Below are 22,452 nucleotides of genomic sequence, written 5' to 3' on the forward strand. Positions count from 1 at the left end.
AAGGAGCACCTTATTCTCTGGGCACAAATGTTCGTTCACATACACTGGCTCGTTGCCTTCGTACCCGAGCGTAGATGCCAAGAGCCTCTGCTTACGTGCCTTCTGTAGAATTTCATCTCTTTTGGTCCTCGAGATGAATTTCACAACAATGTTTTCATGGTCGTTTTTTTTAGTTGGAACGCGGTGAATCGTATCGATGTCTTCTGGACAAAGCCTAGCTTTTAACGTAGTAGCAATCGTTGCCATTACGTCAACCAATGACTCTTCGGCAGAGGAAGGAACGCCTTTTATCTCCAGGTTGTTACGCCTGCTGTATTGTTTCAGTTCCACGATTTCTCTGCGCATGTCCTGGACTTGCTGCTACAGCAGCTTCGCTTCGGCCTCTTTTACCTTTTGCTGTTCCTTTACCACTGAAAGTTCCGCGCATGTTTTTTTGACGTCAGTCTGTAATTGTTCGAAGGTCTTATTCATGAATTCCATGGATTTTTTTACCTCCTGAATTTCATCTAGAGAAGTTTTGTTGTTATCGGCAATACCCTTGATATCGTTTCGAATGCCAGTGGTAACCTTTTCGATCCCTAGCGCCAATTCAACGAGAGCCTTGGAGAGTTCCTTAATGTTCGAAGGGGGTTTGTCAGCGAGCGCTTGGCCAAGGGTTGTCAAAGGGTTTGTCGGCGGATCCATAGACACTACTAGTGAAAACAAGTGAGCAAAACAAGCGAAACAAAACAAACGAAACAAACGAAGCGATCCAGGAGCCCTTTCTTAGTTACAGAAATAATATATGTGAAGCCATACCTGCAGTAGGGAAAGCACACGCTTAGTGCCACCGAGGTGTTTGCGGCTGCCTGGATCGCTCCACCACCACGAGTTTGAGGAGTCCTGCCTTTAACTAAAATAACACAGGTAAATCAGACAAAAAGAAGAGAGCGGTTTTCATAAAAATGACAAAAAGATACAGAACTTGATGCAGCATTAGTTTCATTTCTGTTATGAACATATTACTCAATAAAACATTTTTGCCACATTCATTTGGACGAGGATAAGTGTTCCGCAAAGCTACTATTTGGTTATCAATTATTTGACCACCGAAATTCACTCTGGACTTCAACCCAACCTGTACATTGCTACGCAGGCCTGTTACGTCCCCAAGTAAACATTTGTTTGAAAATAACCTAACGTCATGTTCGATTTGATCATAAATTAGAGCTGACATGGAGAGCCGATGCAGGTCAATAAATGCCACAATAATTGATTGAAGCAGTCATGTAGAAATGCAGATGCGGGATAAAATACCATTTTCTGGCTTTCTTTTCGAGGACACAATAAATCCCAACGTGTAAGCGGAAGCCAGTGCGGGTTCCGCAGAGGTGTGGCGGGTATCATAGCCAAGCTACGGGGGACGGCAGAATCGAGGACGCGTGGTGAAGTGCCGAAACTGAAGCCCTGGAGGGGGGGAGGCCTTTGAACATGTTTTGCTGTACGGTGACTGCAGGGATCCTCACGTTTTGCACCTGTGGAAAACGAAAAATCTTCGACTTTGTTGCTTCATTTCACCTTTATTAGAACTTAATTATTAGCAAATGAACCAAAACGTTGCAGCGAGGTCGCGGCCGGTTCGATTCCCGGCCGCGGCGGCCGCTTTTCTGATGGAAGCGAAAAGCAAAAACGCCCGTGTGTACGAGATTTCGGCGCACGTTAAAAATCCCCAGGTGGTCAAAATTAATCCGGAGCCCTCCACTACGGCACGCCTCATCGCCTGCGTTGCGTCGGCGCGTTAAACTCTACAATCAATGAAAACGTTCCAGTTTGCCGCCGGGAGTGGAAAACTGTTTAAAAAAAATGGCAGCATCTCCACTCCGTGGATGATGGATAGGGTGCGGAGTACGGGGACTCGAAATGACATCCAAGTTGTGCCCCGAGTGGCATCCGATATGCGCCCCGACCGTCATTCGATTTGAGCCGTGAGTTGCACCTTGATTATTCCCGAAATGAAACTGCAACTCACGGCTCAAATGGAATTTCGCTTGATTTTCCCTTGATGGTGGTGTGCGCACGGATGGACGCGGACGGACATTGGGAGGTCCTGAGGTACTCCGCACCGTTACAGGCGAGGGAGTAAGCCGTTTGACCCTCGGGTGCAGATTCAAGGTCGTAGCCCAATGGGTAAGAAGACTGACACTAACTGTCTGGTCTACGAGACACAGGCTCGAATCCTGCCGGTCCCTGTGTGATTTATATTGATATGGTATAATGCTATGCGCACGGACGCGGACGGACATTGTGCGGTCCTAACGTACTCCGCACCTAAAACAGCGTCACCCGTTCAGGCGTGTTCTTGATGCTGTAGCATGCCGAAGCCTACTAGCGTAATCTAGGGTGAAGTTTTTTTTTTCAAAGCAAAAGGCCTATCATAGGTGAGCGAAATGAAACTCTATAGGTGAAACTCTGTTTCTTCAAGTGATTTCAGACACTGGCTCTCTTTGCCTGCAGGACAGCGATGCTGTCTTCCGCACCCTTGAGCTTCGCCACTGCCAACCAGTGGACACCCCTCCGGACGTCGTGGTTCATTCCAGCGAACGCCTCAGTTCCCTGGGAGGCAGCCGTTCCTGCGACATGACTCTGTACCAGCAGAACGGCTGCCAGATGCCGTGCCATGCCACGATCCGCAGCTGGAGGATGAGAATAGCCCGATCCTGGAGGTTCTATCGAACCACAAGCTTGCTCCCCCCCACTGTGGCTGGCCCACCGACGTAGGGGTCACGCCGCGTAAGCCACCGACAGGGCAGCAGACTTCTCACGTCCACAGCACGCCTGGATCGTGCTGGTGCCAAGGAGACCAAGGCCTGACGTGGCCGTACTCGCTTTCCAACCGAGTGCTTCGAGTAGGGGGCGGGAGTGTCTGGCACGCACTGCCACCTGGACTTCATCTTCAACAAGTTGGTACCCTTAGGGACGTTTGCCAAGTTCAGGCTCGAGCACCGCGACACCTTTCCAGACTGCTATGAGGGCTGCGTTTCAAACGTCTGGAACCCGGCCACTTCCAAGCAGGCAAGAATGTTTCCTTTGCTAGTAACAGTCAGCCTGTGGCTGTGCTGCTACTTTTAGCAGCGCGTTTTACTGTGGCCAAAATTCTGTGATATGTATTGGGTATACGAGTGGACTTGCGAGTTTCAGGGGTTCCCCAATATAAACAATGGCTGTCATCAGTTGTAATGTTCTCGTTTCTTAGCTGTACTGTGCGAGAGAAGCTTTGATGCATTAAATGGAATATCGTAGGAGTAAGCTAGGTTTATTTGATCTGGTGAGGTGTGAAAGAGACCATGTTATCCGCTACCAACGTACAAGGAACGGAAACAGGTCGGGGTGCATGCTTCGCGGTAGGCAAAGATATAATATGGAATGCGGAACTTTATAGCTTTCATAAGTACAAGTGCGAGTGTAAGTGCTTGTGCAATTGCTTGTCTCCTCTCCGTTCTGTCCCGTCTGTTGCGCTTCCCTTGCCTACGAAGTACCGCAGTACGCGATAGTGTGCTTCGCCAAAGTAGGATATTGGCGCCAATGTAGGAGAAAAAGTAGTAGCCGAAAGTGAAGGTAGAAACATCGGAATAGGTAGTCGGAATACCCGTGCCCATAAACTGCTCGCATTTGCGGAGAGAAATAATCTGAAGATTAGGATTTTTTTTTTCTGCAACTGCGGAACTAAAAACGAAATCGGCATAATTCTTAGTGACAGTTCACATATTGTGGAGGATTTCGAGTTGCTATGCAGGATCGAGAGCAGTGACCGCAGGATGGTGAGGAGTAAAATAACGCTGGAACTAAAAGGTGAAGTATGGAAATCACTGAGAAAAGGAAGCGGAAGCTGTCGCCAGTAAACGACACAGCCGTGGAAGAAAATGGACGGAACGAAATCGTATGGAGTAATAGCTGACAAAAACTTGCGATATTAACTGGTGGCAATGGCAATGACGTAGACGTATACCCAATGCAAGCTAACGATCATGGGAGAGTAGTTGTTGAAGTGAGAACCTAGAAAGGAAACCGCTAAACTATCTCATAAAGCGAAACCCATTACTAAAAACGCAGCAAACAGCGGATGGAAAAATCAAATTGCCAGGTTGTCGAAAATATTTACAGAAGTGAGGTTATGGAATTCGTACTTACGACGTGACAAAGATTGCAGATGTGAAAATAGCAGGAAGCTTGAAAGCAACCAAGAATCAGCTTGCTGTTGGCAAAGATAGACTGTATGGACTCAGAGATTAAAGAGGTAACGTTGCGCACAACATGTACGAAGGTATTGAAAGTATGAAATGAAGGTATTGTATGAAGTATGAAGGTACTGAAATTACGAGTGGTACGCAACGTGCGGTCAGGAGTCAGTACTGTGAAATAAATTGATTGGCGAAGTCTCAATAGTCACTAAAGGAGTGCTAGAAAGGAGCTGAAGGCGGAAGAACTGCAGGAAACGAGGGCATAACAGTGATTCTAATAAAGCATGGGGGGCGAATTATACTAAAACATGCTAGCAAAATTATTGTTCGATTGCTTAAGATCTCTAAAGGCGCCCTTAACGGGACAAAATTCAAACAGAATTGTCATCCAGGAGGCAGAAGGTGTCAATGATCTTAAGTGTTTCTGGCCTTTCAGTGGAATTTTCGTAGTTAACAAGTTATTCATCAAGGTTATAATTAACCGCATAAACGAAGATTTGGAAGAATCGAGAGAGCAGGCTAGATTTAGGAAAGGATCTTCAGTGATTGATTACATTCCGGCGCTCAATCAGGAAATAGAGAAGTCTGCGGTGCACATGAGCGCTTTCACATTACATTCAAATATTAGGAAAAATTGTTTGATTCTGTAGACACCCCCTCCACTACTGGAAGGATCATAGATGCAATGAATAGGGGAAACGGGCATAAAACTCTTGGAGGATAAATACAAGGATGCAAGGGCAGGGTAAACCATCCCAAAGGGAGTGAAAAGTTTCCAGCGAGAAAAAAAGCGACAGAAGAAGATATTACGTCTCCAAAATTGTTTACGACCTGTCTAGAGCGGGCGTTCTGGAAGCTTGAACTCGAGATGTCACGAATACGAGCGAATGGTGAATACTTAAGAAACTCGAGATTTGCGATGATTTAATTTTTTTCTATGAATCAATAAAACTACAAGAAATAATAAGGAACTGCGCTCAGAAAGAAATCTCTCGAATAGGATTAGAGCTAAATGTGCAGAAAACGAGACAAATGCTAAAGAGACGCGCAGAAAATCTCTCCTTAGCGGAGGCAATAAAATACTTGAAAAGGTGATGAACATAACTATATTGGACGAGCTCAAAGTGCTCATCCCAACCACGAAAGCCAAATCCTACTTAAATTATAATGGGCTTGGGGAATTCCGCAATCACGTTCAAATAATGAGCAGTTACTTCCTCGTTGCCTGCAAATAAAGGTCGGTAACCAATGCATACTTCCATTGATGAATAATGTGGCAACAACTTTGCGTCTTACTAAGCACCTCAAAGAAACACTTAGGGCAGACCAACCAGCAATGGAAAGGAGGAAAAGAGAACGAACACTTTGGGTTAGGGAAGCAGCATGTCATATCAGAGAACGAACCCGGGTGGAAGAATTCATAGCTCGAACTAAGGTGGAGTGGAGTTGGGCTCGTATTACATCTGACTTCAATAGGATTAGTTTTATTATGACAACAACGAAGGTTGTGTTACAATAAATCGCATGAGCAATTCAATACAGGGGCCAGGCGCGAAAGGAGGATTGGTTTTTGCGCATGCGCAGTTTGTGTTGGATTGGGTTAAATAATGGAAATTCAGGGCGACGACGAGCCACCGGAGCTTGTTCTCAAGATATTTCCTTCCTGGCTACAGCTGCGCTCTCCTGCAGCAACCGGCCGGGCCTCGCAGCAGAGGAAGAACCTGTCCTTGGACCCGTCTTTGTTCCACGTGGCGTGCATCGATCCCGGGAGTAGGGGCAACCGCCGGGAGATCCGAGACATCCTCGACCGGGCCACCATGCTGCGCATTACCCAGCGAGAATCCGCGGCGGTGCCTTTTGCATCGTCTCCATTCCGAACGACTCGGCAATTATTTTTGCTAACGCAAAATGACACATAACGCATGATGAATTGATTCACGTAACGTATGATGAATTCGAATGGACTTTCCCCTGGTACAATTTTTTCTTGGCGCATTAATATAAATAAATGAAATCATTTCAATACAGCTTATTCTTTGAGCTTTCGTTTCTGTCAAGTCGACAACTTTGTAGCATATGAACTGTGCAACGCACAGCTTTGTTTTAATCGGCGATAAAGCACTCTCGAAGGACTTTGGAGGACTCCTGGTATTTTATCCACTCCCCCTTTCTCGAAAAGATTCATGCAGTCTCTTTTGATCAACAAACTTAATTTTCTTCGACATATGTAAGGCTAACTAATTTATATTTGAGATAAAATGCTTAGTGCAAATCTTAGAACCATTGAGAAGGGAATCGGTTCCATTTGCACATAGTTCCCGGATGACAGCAGCCGCAATTCTGTCTTCGTCGGACCAACGCACTGGAATAGATTCGAGGACATATCCCTCACAGAGTTCCAATATTCCGCAATTTGCAGGCAAGGCCACCACACTTGCCTCCCTCTGCCACCGAATTTTAGGATTTTTTTTTGTTTTAGAGACATCAGATTTGCGCCTGCCTACATCGCGTGTCATATAAAAAGTACGTCGTGGGATATTACATGAAGCGAGCATAAACAATTCGTCAACATTGATAGGATTGTGGTCGCTCATGTAGTTGAAGATAGGAACATGGCAATAACCAAAACGACTACATCGGGCATTTGCCTTAAAAGTAAAAAGAAATGCGAGAAATTGCTTTTACCTGAACTGGCGGAAGCCTGAAAATAATACGCATTGTAAAAATCAGTACGTCATAAAGGAGGAAATGTTCCCCTCGCGTTACTGCGGCACCATTTTAAAATATTTTAAATCTACCCAACGTACGCTGGGCTCATATGCGGCTCGTTTCCTTCAAGCAATACAAAGCGTCTAAAGAAAGCTGTTTGGTTCTACGTTATTTCGCGGCGCGTTTTCCCCGACACACACTAAGCCCTGGGTGAAAAGTTCGTATATATATAAAAAAAATGCAAATAAGTTTGTGCCTTTTATGATTAAGTCGGACTTTTGTAAAAGCGAAGTATGGTTTCCATATTAAAACTCGAATTTTCATCGTGCTTGATGTGTGCAAGGCATTTGTCGCTTTACAGTATGATTAAAAGGAGCGTGATCCCCAGAAACAAGCCTAGTTATGCGGCGTTGCACATTCACAAAGCGGAGATATGGTTTACGGAGCGACGTCGCTATCCCAGAAACTTGCATCGTCTCATCGTCTTCGATAGCGCGCGCCTCAGAAATAAAACAAAGAAAAAATTGGACAAAACCGCCGAACCATAACCATCTTGGAACTGTGACCCCTCCTGTAGAAGCCAAAGAAGTGACAGCAGACAGGAATTCCGCTGTGCTTACATTTTCACGGTAAACTAATGACAAGTATATAAGGCCTAGCGTGGAGCCGTTGTACGTAATTTTTGCTTTTTCTCGCGATTGTTCTGATAAAATGCGTGTTACGGCTGTTTTCTCTGACCTCACTCCCCCACCCCGCGTAGACGCCGATGTACTGTCAAAAGGTGGAAATTCCAAATTATTTACACCTCAATGGGAACTAATTATGGCATATCAAACAATATTGGCGTAATAATAGTTAGTACAACATAGACTAGTAAAAAATTCGAAATTCTTAGTATACGGGCGTCTATGAGGGGAGTATGGTTACAGAAAAAGGCCGTAAGAGGTGCTTTGTCGGCACAATCGCTAAACAAATATCATGAAAATAGGGCGCTGTAACGACAATAAGGGAGGTTTCATTTGCTTGTCATAATTAGTCCTCGTGAAGCTGTAAGGAAGATAGGTAACTGCGGGTGAGGGTTTCATGCGCCGAAGCTACACCTGCGCGTTATGAGGCGCGCCGTAATAGAGGGGTCCTGATTTTTTTGGAAAACATGAGTACCTTTAATGCGTGCCGACATAAGGGTACGTATACGGGAGCTCAGCTGTATAGCTGGTGCTAGAAAAAAGTTACCTCTGAACAGCCCACGGTGGCACTACTATATTATCATTATGCAGCGTTTACTACCATAATCAAAGATCTAATTCTACATGACATGACAGTTGAAATAGGAACAGGAAGGCTCCCATTCGTGTGGTAGGAAGAAGTGCACTACTAGGACTGTACGGCTCCGCATGTATCACGCTTCACATCAGTTAATTTCGCTTATCCTGTACCGAATGCGGAAAGATATATGTTACAAAAAACAAACAAACAAATGTATGTAGTTGCCTGGATTTGTTTTCTTTTATTCTAGGATGCTTGAAGCGACTCCGTTCTTTTAAAGGGGCCATGAAGACAAGATGCAACTTTGTTTAATTTGGAAAGCTAGGCTTGAGTAGATCACTAAGCACCATTCTAGCCACCAATGACGTTTTTTAACCGAATAAACGGAAAAAAAGTATTGAAAAACATTCAAACTTCATGCTACAGTAACATGTGGTGGGCATGGGTGACGCCATATGAGCCAGCAGTAAAAACATAATTTTCAGTGTGATAATTGCACATTCGAGGGATGCGATCTGCGACCTAAAACCTGGGGCCTATAGTTTACTATAGGCCCCAGGTTTTAGGTGGCAGGCCACCAATCACACTAACAGGATTCTGTGACGTCGTATAAAAGTTTCCGGCGAGTGGCTAGGAAGTCCCCACTGCATCACATACTTTTTTATTATCTCCATTATCTGTTCGAAGTTTGCGATAAAATTGGTGACCTTGTTATCGCGACAAAGCAGTCTTTCTAATACCCCAAACTTGTACTTTGCCTTCGTTCCCCTTTAGAAGAGCAGTGCCATTACCTACATCATCATAAATTATGTCATCATAAAGTTGCATAACACTAGGGACAGGGAGGTTGCCGATGGTAAAGGGGGGAGTTGATGTCGTCGCTTGACGTGATCTCTTCCGAAGTATCTGTACCGGGACCAAAGTTATCTGATCTCGGGAGTGTTGATAGGGAAAAAAAGCAACATAACTTCCAGTTCGCGCAGTCAGCCTCAAATTCTTATGAGACGAACGTTTCTCGACCACACGTGAGCTCATGTTCCGTATGTCTTCACAGTGTATATATCGCTCTTGAACGCTACAGGTGGCGCGTTCCGCCTTGCGAAAAGGAGAAAGAAAAAAAGATAGGTTTGAGAAAGCGGGCGCTTCGGCTACAAGAAAACACAGGGTAAAAAAGTGGCATGAAGCGTAGCTTTGTTGGGACATTGATCAAAAAGGGCACGTGATGCTGTGGAGCAACCAACAAAGACACTTTATCTTCGAAATTCACAACCAAATTTTTAGCCACCAAATGCGCGTAGATTCGCCTACGCGCATAACAAAATTAAGCATAATAAAATTAGGCGTTTCACCTGACACACACGTCACCTGACACACACAAAACTCTCTTGGCAATTGAAGCTGCGCGGTCGGGCGAAAGGAAGACCTAACTGCCCTACTTTTAAAAGCGGGGGACAACGTGTATTGCTTGACATGGCAACATGACTGCCGAAATCACTGAAAGAAGGAAATTCTTCCGCTATTATTCGGAAAGGACAGGTGACAGCGATTTGACCTTGAGTTGTTGAGCTCATTTCCCATTATTTCAGATTTGGGGGCACACACCCAGCCGTACGAAAACCTAGTCTACAGGTGAGTGCCCGTTAGAATGGAAAAGCTAATTATGATGATGATGATGATGATGACGGCGACGACGACGACGACGAAGAATAATACTACTACGACGACGACGGCGAAGACTATGAAGATATGATGCTGATGATGCCGTCGATGTTTCCGGCTCGTACCGACAAGGGACATTGGTCAGGGCTAAATAATTGACTGGGTTGCGATTGAACAGCAAAGGATTAATTTATTTTCCAGAAAAAAAAGGGCGTAAAATGAAAGTCCAGCTCACAATAACACGAACTACGCAAAAATTACCGATTCCTTCGCCATTCAGGCGATGTGTAGCAGAAAGATAAGCTTGAATGTAATTACAAATATCTCCTTTAGTGTAGCCCAAATTTGTTGCCCCAGAAGATAAGTGGGATGGAAAGGGTGAGCCCCATAGGCTCAATCGGCTCCTTCAAAAGCCGCAGGCTAGCTGCCGAGAAGCGGCCGTACTGGAGAAAAAATTAACGCCGTTTCACTCAATGTGAAAGCTCTCGGAAGTGTAGAGCAAGAATTACCGATCTAAGAATCTAATAGATATTTTACAAATGGCCAATGTGGCTTTCGGCCAGGTTTTTCCTGCACAACACAATTAACAGAATTTATCCATGATCTTTTCTCATCATTTGACCTGAAAGAACAGACAGACTGCGTATTTCTGGATTTCAAAAAGGCATTCGATTCCGTCCCGCACGCGTTGCAACTCCGTAAGTTGTCTTTTCTTGGCCTACATCATGACGTAGCCCAGTGGATTACAGGTTATTTGCATAATCGCACCCAATGTGTCATTGTAAACGGCTGTCAATCAGGTGCTGTGAATGTCAGTTCTGGTGTTCCGCAGGGGTCTGTTTCAGGACCCCTTTTTTTGCTTGCATATATTAACGACATTGTAGGTAATTTGAACTACAAAATACGCCGTTACGCAGATGAGTGCGTTGTTTATCGTGGTCAAACGCCTAATTGACACGGGCTTTCTTCAACGGGACACGGGCTACCTTCAACGGGACCCCTTACTTTGTATCTAAGCGACGCGACCATGAATGGAAAATTCGTGAAATTGACTGCTGTACTGATGTTTACAAGGGCTCTTTTTTCCCATTCCATTGGTGAATGGAGTGATACCAAGTAATATTGTTAATTGTACATCTGATGCCCTGTTCCACGCATTCTTGTCACACTTGTAATGTTTTTCTTTTCTTTTTTTCTTGTCTTCAACGGTGACATTGCTTGTACATTTGACGCGCTATTGGGCTGATTTGTGTCACTCGCCCTCGCGTCATTCTTTTCCCCCCCATGTGAGGAATTGTATTCATGTATTTGTGTATACCCCGCTGCTCTAATGCCTTATCGGCGGTGCAGGTAATATAAATAAATAAATAAATAAATAAATAAATAAATAAATAAATAAATAAATAAATAAATAAATAAATAAATAAATAAATAAATAAATAAATAAATAAAGCAGTGATTCGCCATAACGGGCTGTAGCGCCGTTATCCGCTCACTGCTACCACCCGACGCATTTCGAATTTCCTGCCTCGGCAGTGCTCTCGCGCCCCCTGCCTGCAACTGCGCCAGCGGGAGTTCTGTTTTCTTTTTGTGCTTGCTTTTCCTCCCGCACGTGCCGGCGTTGCACTGCCACATATTTGCGCTTAGTAAAAACCAACCCAACAAACCTTCTTAACTAAATGAACGCGGGCGCTGCCGGTTAATTACGTATATTTTACTTCAAATGTACCTACAGTTTTCTTTGCGCTAAATAACGGGGGGGTGTATTACAAGCGCCAGCGGTCCACGAGTTTCAAACGCTTGAGACTATATAAACCGCTTGGCTTTTGAAGCCTCTGGGTTATGCCGCGACTACGGAACACCATGTGGTTCTACTTGGGTCCAGCGAGCGAGATACGATGACAAGGCGAGCCCCTAAAGTGCTCTGCGCTTAAAAATGTTCGATTGCTACGAAAGAGCTTGCCAACGCTTCATCGTCTTCGCCGTCACCATCATCATCACGGCGCTTGCCGCCACTGCGTGGAGGCACGTGCTTTCGTGTTGCGTGGGCCAATCAGGGGTTTCCAGCTTGGCACCACGTTGATTCTGCGTGACCGCCGCCAAGGAACATGCACGTCATCTAAACCTGGTGAGCTGATGTCCGATTGAGGGCCGCACTCGCCTCGCGGTTTCTTAACCGTTAATTGGTAGCCCTTGGAAATGATTGTGTTTTAGCGTTGCCCTGTTCCGACGGATACTTTTGATCGCACACGTGGCGGGATGCTGGCCCGGTGGAAGATCCAACGCTGCAAGACGAGGACATGAAGGACCGCGCCACTCGTCGAATCCCATAGTCTCTTGGAGTTTGGATCGTCCCTGCAACCGGGCCTCAGCACAGGTCTCCACGAGGAGGCAAGTCTTTGTGAACATCTCCTTCAAAGTGAAGTAACGGGAACTCAACGCAGAGGGAATTGCTTTCTCCATGCGATCAACGCTTCCTCTTTGCCTCCGGTTGATTGATTGATTGATTGATTGATTGATTGATTGATTGATTGATTGATTGATTGATTGATTGATTGATTGATTGATTGATTGATTGATTGATTGATTGATTGATTGATTGATTGATTGATTGATTGTGCAGTTTAACGCGCCGACGCTACACAGACGATGAGGCGCGCCGTAGTGGAGGGCTCCTGATTAATTTTGACCACCTGGGGATCTTCTTTAACGTGCGCTGAAAGCCCGTAAACATGGGCGTTTTCTTTTTTCCTCTCCATCAGAATGCCCGTCACCCCTTGACCAGTCCCCTCGACAGAGCCCTACCTCGCAAGATAGCTAGATAGATATAAACTTTATTGTTCATGGGATGGTGGGGGCGAATAAGCCACCTACGTCGAGGCAACCGCTGATGCCCTGATGATGTGGGCCGCCAGTTCCCTGTGTCTTGCAGACTCGCCGCAACAGCCTGCCACTCTCCGGTGTAATTGTGTGGTTGGGTAAAGTTGTAAGAACACTCCCACAGAATGTGGTCCTGTGTAGGGGAAATAAATCAGTGGGGACAGAGCGGGACAGGGGTGTCTGGCGTGCGTTTGAATAGATGGAGCCGAGTGGGTGTATGTATATGTTTGCGCCTGCCGAATGACAACTTGCTAGCAACGGGTAAGCCCGGAGGGGAGGGGGACGGAATAGGAGGTCTGCTAAGGTGGGGAGCGGAGGGAGACGACAAGAATTCGTGTCGCGGGGGCCGACAGGGGCCCGGAGGAGAGCCTCGTGGGCAAGCTGGTTGCTCCTGACACCCGCACACGAAGCTGCCTGTCATTAAGGAATGCTTCGAGGTAGGCCCGCATATTGCCGCAGGTGTTCCCCTGCCCCCCCCCTTCCCCCCCCTCCCCCTCCCCCCCTCAAAACCTATTAGCTTAGCTTAGCGGGCAAGCTGATGAGCGCGTTCGTTCCCTGCAACGCCTGCGTGACAAGGGATCCAGTGCACGTGGAAAGGCTCTTTAACGTTGCTGAAGAGGGACACTCAGGAGCGGAAAGCGAGACCCTGAGCTAGGTGGTAGCATGCTGACTTGGAATCGGTGCAGATGTTGTTCCTGCGGACGGGGAATGTGTTATAGAAAGCGGCTGCGTTTGGTTGGCGGAGTCCAAGCCGGGGGGAGGGAAGCGTTAGGTGGTGGAGCAGGGGGAGACTTCGGGGAGAGGAGAGCATTAGTCATGTCTACGTTGGGCGGAAGAGGGGAACGAGGCTAGGTGGCTTGTGGTCCAGGAGGTTGTTTGTGGAGGATATCTCGGTAGGTCAGTGTGGGTGATTTTTAGCGTGTTCAGGTGTGTGGGAGAGTGGCTGGCTTACCTGGGCAGCTTGATTGCGGCTGTGGCGGACCGCAGGGCTGTCGTTCAAAGGGTTTGCAGGAAGATGTGCAGACGAGCTAGCGGAGCGGCGAGAGGGCATGGTGAACCGGGTGCGACTGCGGCTGCGTGACTTGCGTTGTACCGTAGAGGTAGTGACTGCTGCGTCAGCTGCCACGGCAGCTGCGCGCTGAGCGACACGTTTGTTGTACAAGTTAGTTCCACTCGTTAGCCATCGCCATTTCTCGGCGCCCGCTGCGGCTCCCTTTCTTTGAGACCTCCCCCCACCCTCCTCTCGCACGGCTGGTCTCGTTTCCTGGCGGGCGGTCCCGGGCTCACGCAACTTCAACTTTTTTTTCGACCACCTTTTTTATGAAGCTCATAACGCGCGCGCTTTAAACATGGAGATTTAATGCCTTGAAAAGTCGCCATATGTAGCAACGCAAGGCATGACAAATTCGCTTGATTTTCGCTTGATGGTACGCTTCAACCCTCTTCTCACAGGTCCCTTTCCCTGTACTAACAGCATACAAGTTTTACTAGAAAGCACACCTGCGCCACGTGCAAGGAATCTTAATAATCTTAATCATGAGTTCGCCAAAAGGGCACTGCGTTCCTATAATATACTAATAAAAACGGGACCAACCCTGCACCAGCTGGGCTATAGCAGGTTAATGCCGATCAGAAAAATAAAAGAACAGAAGCCGAGGCTCCAAAACCGTTTGGAAAAAAAGCCAATGGGTTACAAAAAGAAAGAAGGAAAGATATTGAGGCTTTTGCTTCGCTCGGCTGGAAAACGCAACGGAGCACCCACACGGAGTTGACTTATGAATGCAAGGAGAGAAAGTGCCTCAGATAACACACTCCACACCCAACCCCCCCCCCCCCCCCCCCCGCCCCAATATTCTCCCATACCGGCGAAGCCTTTTATACATCACCGAAAAGAAAGACGCACAGAATGACGCAATTAAAAATAGGCGCCCCCCTTTCCTTCCGGACTGAGCGGGCCACGTACTACATGTATGCCTGTGCGATCTGTCGGAATCGATACCTCATTGCGCTAAGTTTGGAAGCGGTGGGAAATGGGCATTTTATTACATACGACCATATAAAGAGCAAACAACGGCAATGATATAGCCCCTGCTCTATTGTCGAATATGACGCGTTACAGCTCTGCGGTCTTCAGCTGTTGTAATATATTTCACGTAACTTGTTTCACACTACTTCTGATTCTTGGGCACACACCTCTAGCGTCGTTCCACTTCGTTTGTAGGTCGGCGCCGGGTACGAGAGAAAGGATGATGATGATAATGATACCTACGAAGTAATTGGCATGTACCCAGAAGGGGACATTGTACAGGGCTAAAAGGTTGAGAGGACTCCGGTTGGAGCAATTAAGTTTAAATAATTTTCCGGGGAATAAAATAGGTGCGTGGATATTTCTGCGTTGGGGTTCGTTAAAATAAAGTGCAATAATCAGCCCATTTCAGCACTCCGTCATCGTCGCGATCCATCTCAGTGGGGCTGGCACGCCGTGCTAGACAGCATTTAGCTTAACTGGATTTTCTTGTCAAGAATATGCGCGCCAAGCTCACTGCTTCGTCTGTACCACTTTCTTCGTGTTTCTTACTTCCAATTTTGATTAAATGGTGTTCGTTTTTACCTTTTTTTCTTTCTTTCTCTAATCTCCTTACTTTTATTTCTCTACTCGTCTACTGCTAATCCATCCTAATAATTTAAAAAAATTTCTTTCCCTTCAAAAATTACCTAATTTCTTTCGGTAAGGCGCCCATTTCCTGGCCAATCCCCCTGAGTGGGTAGGCGCCATTTCACTGGAACCACCACCACCGGTGCGTGGCGGCTCGTGATTCGGGTTCATGCGGGTCGATCTGAACGTTCCATGTTGGGATCATGCTGGTTTACCGTGGCCGTCGCCTTATGCATCACCCAGCCATCGAGCCGTGGTGAGCTGACGACCGACTCAGTGTGGCTTCTGCTGAGTGGTTACAAAACCGCGAAGTGGGAGATTTCAGAATAATTCTTTTTCGGAGTTATCCAGGTACATCATATGGTCTTCACCGCTCACGAGAACGGATCATGGCTGGAGATGGATTCAGCCGGGCCGGGACGAGGTCATATGCAGCCGCGCCATCCGTGGCCTGCAATGGCGCCTTGGAGCCGTGACCATGCCCCCCTCAGCGGCTCTTCACGGGTCGTCACGAGGAGGCAAGTCGTTGCGATGGTTCGTCGTGAATAAAATTGGCCTGCATAGTGGGGTACTGCTATATCATGTGTTGCATGTTGTCCCGGAATCCGCAGGATGGACACAGCGGGCTGTATAAGGTAGGCTGTATTCTGCTGTACAGGGCTAGGGAAGGCAGGGTGTTCGTATGGATTTGCCGTAATACGGTCGCTTGGTATCGAGTGAGTGAGGCGTTCGGGAGTATATAAATGCGTCTGTTGTCCCTGTAGTCAGTATACCTTGAAAAAAAAAAGGAGCGGTGCTGAGGGGGCTGAGGCGGAATGATCTGACGCCTGATTGGTGAGCTCACAGGCAAGCTCATGAGCCACCTCAAAGCTTGATCTCTCTCTCTCTCTCAATACCATCTACATGCGGCTGAAGCTTCCTGTCCTCGCAGGTGGTGGATCCAGGGGTGCGGAGAGAGGTCATGGGGTGTCGCGCCACCCGTGAACTCCCGTGGCCTCCTCCTGGAGCTCGGACCGTTCCCGCCGCCACGACCCCCAACGGGTCGTCACTAGGAGGCAAGTCTGCGCGATGATCTTTTTGGAAGTGAAGGAGGGAGAACAAAAGGCGAACGACTTTACCATCTCCAGGCTGTCAAGGCTTCCTCGTTGCCGCAGCAGCGCGCTCTCTGGTACCGACGAAGTGAACAAGAGGTCGGCGTTTTCCCAGTAAAGATGAAAGGCCATCAGCAGTATGAAAGGAGATGAATACATTGAGGAGAAGACGAAGCAGGTTATAATGCAGAGTAGTTTGCCTGCGAGCTTTCTCGACCCATTTAGAGATACCTCTACAAGACAGGGCTTAGTGAAGGCGGCGTTTAGTTACATTTGTTAGGGGCTATTTAATGGCCAGAGTTTGGTAACTTATTAGCAGCTTTTTTAACGGATTAGTCGCCTAGTCACTCCAGTTACCACGGTAAAATTTCCGTCCTCGCAGGCCACCGTTATTACATCGCTGCTTTGAGGCATCCTTTTTGTTTGAAACTGGTTCATTTAGCTGTGGGTACATAACACTCTTACGTCTAAATCCGTCACTTCTAAATCAGCTCTCTTCCCGCTCTGCGTATCACGTGACCTCGCGCCTTGCCTTTGTGCGTAAACGTTCGAAGCAGCCGACACGATCGCACACAGCGGGCCTTTTGAAGCGGCGGCCCTGGGATTGCGGACGATTTGTCCAAGTTGAACACACGATCCCCGCCTCGTCGGAGAACTTTTGCTAGTGGCATAATGTTGCACGCCCATTTGGCAACTCTGCTTCCATGAATCGCTGTTAATCGGCTTTATAGAGAGCGACCTGCCCATCGCAGCCAGCGACAATGCGAGCCAGCGGGCCAAAAAATTGCCGTGTAGGGACGGCGTTCTCCGTCGGGTGGGGCTAAGTGTATTCCTCAAACTCGCCAGCTATTCTCTTCGCTCGCAGTGGGGCATGCTATTGCTCGCATAAAATGTAGCGGTCGTACCAATCAATGTCGATTTTACCGACACTACCTATAATACCGGTCAGCAACGGGAATTCACGGTGAAGTCTAGACCCGTTTCTTATCCGTGAACGCCAACGTGCACACGTAAACCAAGCGCACTGCTACCATATCCGCCTGCTTTACTAGTATTTTTTAATTTTCGTGCATTTTCGTTCATTTCAATATGCGGAAACTTTGTAGACTTTCGCTTTACGTCGAGAAGCTCTCTTTTGAAGTGAAGCTCGTCTACGCAGCTGCAAAAGTTATCAGGATAGGCTTAAATTTGCTTAAAGCAGCTCTAACACGGCCATTTTGGGCGTGGAAGCGCTGCTATTTTTGCGCGATAACAATTTTGCTCTAGCGAATGTAGCGCTAATCGCCTGCACCTTCTTTAATGGCTGCAGATTTTTCTCCATAACTGGAGCTATTCTTGTAGGAGCTCTCTCAATGGCAGGGGAGTGGGGCTACAAGCCGAACAAATGGCAAAGTTGAATATGACAGCCGTCCGCAGCCAATGCTTGCGGTGACAACCGCAGTTATCCTCGGAATATTTTTTGAGCCACTGCCCTTGTATCGAAGCGATGGGAAATAGGTCAAAAGAAATCATCTTTACCGCGAGGCTGCCGCTTTTGCTCAGTTGTACGCAACAAGTACTATCGCGTAAGATATGTTCACTGAAACTACGATGCAAAAATGTTGCGGGATATTTCAGCGTATTCCTTTGCGAAAGCGTTTCTTTGGGCTAGGTTTGTCGCCGAGCCCCCTGCCTAAGTTAAAACTTGGGCATCAGACTCGCTGCCGTCACTTTTAAGTGCAGAGCACTTTATGGGCTCGCCTTGTCGCCTTAGCTCGGTAACGGTCGATGCGACTGCCAGAATCAGGCGGTGCAGTGAAATAACCGACCCAAGTAGAGCCTTCTGTACCGGCGTCAGAGAGTCACGCTAAGGCTTCGAAAAACCACGCGGTTTAAATAGTCAGAACCGTTCGAACCTCGTGAACCGCTGGCGCTTGCCATACACCTCCCCGTTGTTTAGCGCAAAGAAAACTTCAGGTACATTTCAGGTAAAATCTGTGTATATAACCGGTTCATTTGGTTAGGAACGCTCGTTGGGTTGGTTTTTACGCTAGAAGCGAAAAAAAGCTGCCGCGGAGGAAAAAAAATGGCGCGTTCGAAATGACGCATAAAGGCTCCAGCGACGCAAGAAAAAAATTACGCGTTTGAAATGATGCAAAACAGCTCCAGCATACGAAATAAAGTAAGCACAAAAAGAACAGACTCCCGCTGGTGCAGTTTCAGGCAGGGGGCGCGCGAGCACTGCGAAGGCGGGAAATCTGAAATGCATTGGGTGGAAGCAGTAGAGCGGATAACGGCGCTGCATCCCATTATGGCGAATCACTGCTGTGCACTTCCGACAGCTTTCACATTGAGTGGAACGGCTTTAATTTTTATACTTGTTCTATGCGCCGTAAGCCAATGGGAACTGACCACGTGCCGAGGGTTTATCCCTGTTATTTTTTTTCTTTGTTCTTTTGATGCACTGTATGAAACATGGCGCGCAAAGTGTGTACTTCCTGTTCATATTTTCCGATAGATGCTATAGAACTAAACGCGCTGAATATTTTTTGAGACTTTATTTTTGCGGATGCACGCGCACTATCAAACATGTGGAACACCACGGAATGCGTTTGAAAAGGGTTAGCTGCTGCGGACACTTTTTTTGAGGACGCTATCCAGCTAGGTGCACGTTCGGTTGGCGCCGATTGGTGTGTGCTTTCGCCAGACTGTCCAAGTAAACTTTTCGCGTTAAAAATACTTTTTTTAACGCGCCGTTGAGCCCAAAGGACGTGTGCACTTCCCCCAGTGTGAATCAGCAAAGAACTGAGCCGAACGAACCGAGAAGAAGACGAAATAACAACGATGGAAGGCTAAGCCATCGCGTATGCAGCAGAGATACGCAGTGCCAGCCGGTGCCGTGGGGTCAGAAAAAAAAACTATAAAACGAAACAAGCAATAACAAAATTGGCGCACGATATCGGCGAGCACGGGCATGTCACTAGCTATAAAGCCGCTCGTGTCTTAACTGAGCTTCTTACGCCGGTAACACGCGGTACGGTGACTTGGCGCTTTAGCAGCAGCCACCGAATGCCAATAACTTGTGCCTGGCTTGATTAACGCACCAGTCATCTGCAGCAACTCAGATAAGAGCGAGTTAAGAAAAGCGACGGAAGCAAGTTGCCAGACCGGCGAGAAGGATTTCGCGATCAGCCAAATATCAGCTGGGAAGCCCCCTCCAAGCCCCCCCCTCCGGGCCCAGCGGCGCCGCTCTGGAGGTCACCTTCCGGCTGCCCCTCATGTTACGCATAGAGGCGTGACATGCGATAACCTAATACGGGGCGCCGGAGGGAGCGGATGGAGTTTATCCCAACTGCGAATCCGCCTTTAGTGAGCGAAAAATCGTCGCATGGGTTCGTTCGTCGTTTGTGATTGGGGTCTCTGAGGGCTTGACGTTCGATTGGACGCACTTTCAGCGGAGATTAGACGCACTTTAGCGAACGTTTTGACGCACTTTTGACGCAGTTTTGATGTGAAAAGTTTTCGCGCCTCCCTTAACTTTCTTTAGGAAGGGACTTTTAAAGCAAACTTGTCCTGCCTTCTGCACAGCTAGGTCTTTTCTTACCAACTTCAGCAGATTTTACTTTGTACCTCCTGGGCCCTTGACCAAAATTACCGGCCCTTTTAGGGCACGTTACCCCTGCAGGCTTTTTAGGGTGGGGAACTTTGTGTTGTGTGTCCTCGTCCTTCTGTTTTTTTTTTCTTTGCAGTACCTTGAAATTCTTTGGGGAGGGCTCTATAAATAATCACCCAGAGACCCCCCCCTCACACACACACACACTTTCCAAGGAGCTGAAAGTAAAGAAATTTGACTCTGCGCTTTTCTGTATTCGTGGGCGACTAACTTCCTCAGCGCCCAATTTCACGAAGCTGCACTTTTGGCTCGCCCCCTTTGCAGGAGCATCGCGGCAGTGCCTTTCCCGAGCTGCAGCTCATCGGGCCCGAGGAGCTCTTCCCCCACCGGGAGAAAAGGCAAGGCGGAGGACAGGTGCCGCAGGGAGACGGCGAAAGCGAGTGCCGTTAAAAGTGCAACTCCTTCGTCGCCTCCTTCGCCGAGCAACTGGCAGCACAATGCGGGCGCAGGGTGTCGCGGCCCTCTCGTGAAGTCCGCCTTTCTCACGGTGCCCTGCCCTTAACGTCCTACAGGATGAGGTGAGTGCACTTCATGTTGCCATTGAGGTTAACCACATACATAATTCTGGCTATAGCCTCATCGCTAGAATAAGAGACGAGTACTGTATATAGGTAGGACAACTTCTTGCTGCAATTCTAGAGCATACTATCAGCTGCCAGCGGCGTATTTTTGCTGCACACGTAAAGCACGCGAAGAGGGAACGAACTGAGGAGCTGCAATGACATGCTTCTAAAATCGACACCTATCAATTTTTTTATTGTTACCATGTCCATGTCATATATACCGTTTTTAACATCCCGTATCAGAACTCCATTGTTGCCGTGTTTGTATAGTGGCTAATTTTGAAAGTACAAGATGGGCTTGATGCGGCCTCTCTGTTGAAAGCGCTTTTTTCAGCACCAAAGGAAGAGTTGACAAACACTGGAATGACGCTTTTATATGCCCATGTCTCATTAACAAAAGCTTCCCCACCAAAACAGGACGCAGCACCCACCTCGTAGAAGCGGGGCAAGTGCCTGCCACAGTCACAGGCGACGTTTTTCTTGGCATAAATTGGCAGTAAATTATTCCATTTTGTGGCGTCTTAGCTAAATTGCACGTTCTGCGACCACTTAAGTGGTATTGAGGATTTACATCTGCTTATTGTCGGATAAAAGTAAGCTCCAGATGGCGTATGTATGACCCTGCGCATCCGCGCGTGTATGCCCCTGCGTACGGTATGCGATGGCACGTGCTATGTGGAAACATGTGTATCTTATGGCTTAGCTTAATTTAAATTGATAACTTCGCGGTTCCGATTTGTAAGTAAAAAGGAAACAATGGGTCGCGGTGCGTTCTATATGGCTACTTTTCGCGTTCTGAATCGCACAGAGGCTATAATTTGGTTCCTCTGTGCTACACACTTCCCGAAGGTGACGGGGCGCGCGGCAAGAGATACCTCACTGCTCCCCCTGAGATTAAAAGTGGTATCCCGTACTGCAGAAACTGTCCCTGATAACACACACGCTACACAAGATACGTGCAACTGCACTACGGCCGCTCTCCGCGACCCAAACACAATGCCCTCACCAGAGCAGGATCTCGCCACCCTGGAGCTGTATCGGCCGAAACCTCGAAAATATACCAACACTCTCATGCATGACCCTCTGCCCCCGGGAGCTACAGCCTACAACGCACTTGTCCACGGCGTCGGTCAGTTCAGCGAAACAGTGGAGAGTGCTAAGAATATCTAGGTGCATGAGAAGGCACCACTGGAATTTTCACCTGGCAAAGAATAACGCTAGATCTCTGTTGCCAGAAGGCAGCTTGGCTGTACTACTATAAGGAGCTTTCAGCCGTTAGATAGGTTATCGTACGAGTAAGGTCAGTTCAAAGAACGGGCGAGAGCTTTAAACTGTAGAAAAGCGGCCATATTCAATGCTACCGATGGCATACAGAAAGGTAAGAGTTCCAGGTAGGTCTCCTGATTGACTACGAAATAGTTGGAATTGCGGATGGTTTTATAGCATCAGCTGATGGATCGCAACTGGTGCGATGAAGCTAAAAAGAGGTGTAGGCTAAACATAACACAAGCCATGCCCCAACCTTTGGCTAAAATGGTGATGCGGTTGATAGGTTGTAAAGGAGATCTAATAGGTGATGCATAAGGTAAGAGAGAAGTGCATGGTAGTAACAGGAGGCTATTGCAAAAGGAGAGATGCGAGTTGGGGAACTTGTCGCGGAAAACATTGAAATAGGAAGTCGGAATAGCTGAGGAGATGCACTGGCTGTATTTGGCGTAACGTAATAACCTGAAGAAACGAATACATTTTCCTGCCAGCT

The sequence above is a fragment of the Haemaphysalis longicornis genome, unplaced genomic scaffold (genome assembly GCF_048455015.1).
Source record: "Haemaphysalis longicornis isolate Haplotype H1 unplaced genomic scaffold, Haemaphysalis longicornis Haplotype H1 scaffold_1, whole genome shotgun sequence".
NCBI lineage: Eukaryota > Metazoa > Arthropoda > Arachnida > Ixodida > Ixodidae > Haemaphysalis > Haemaphysalis longicornis.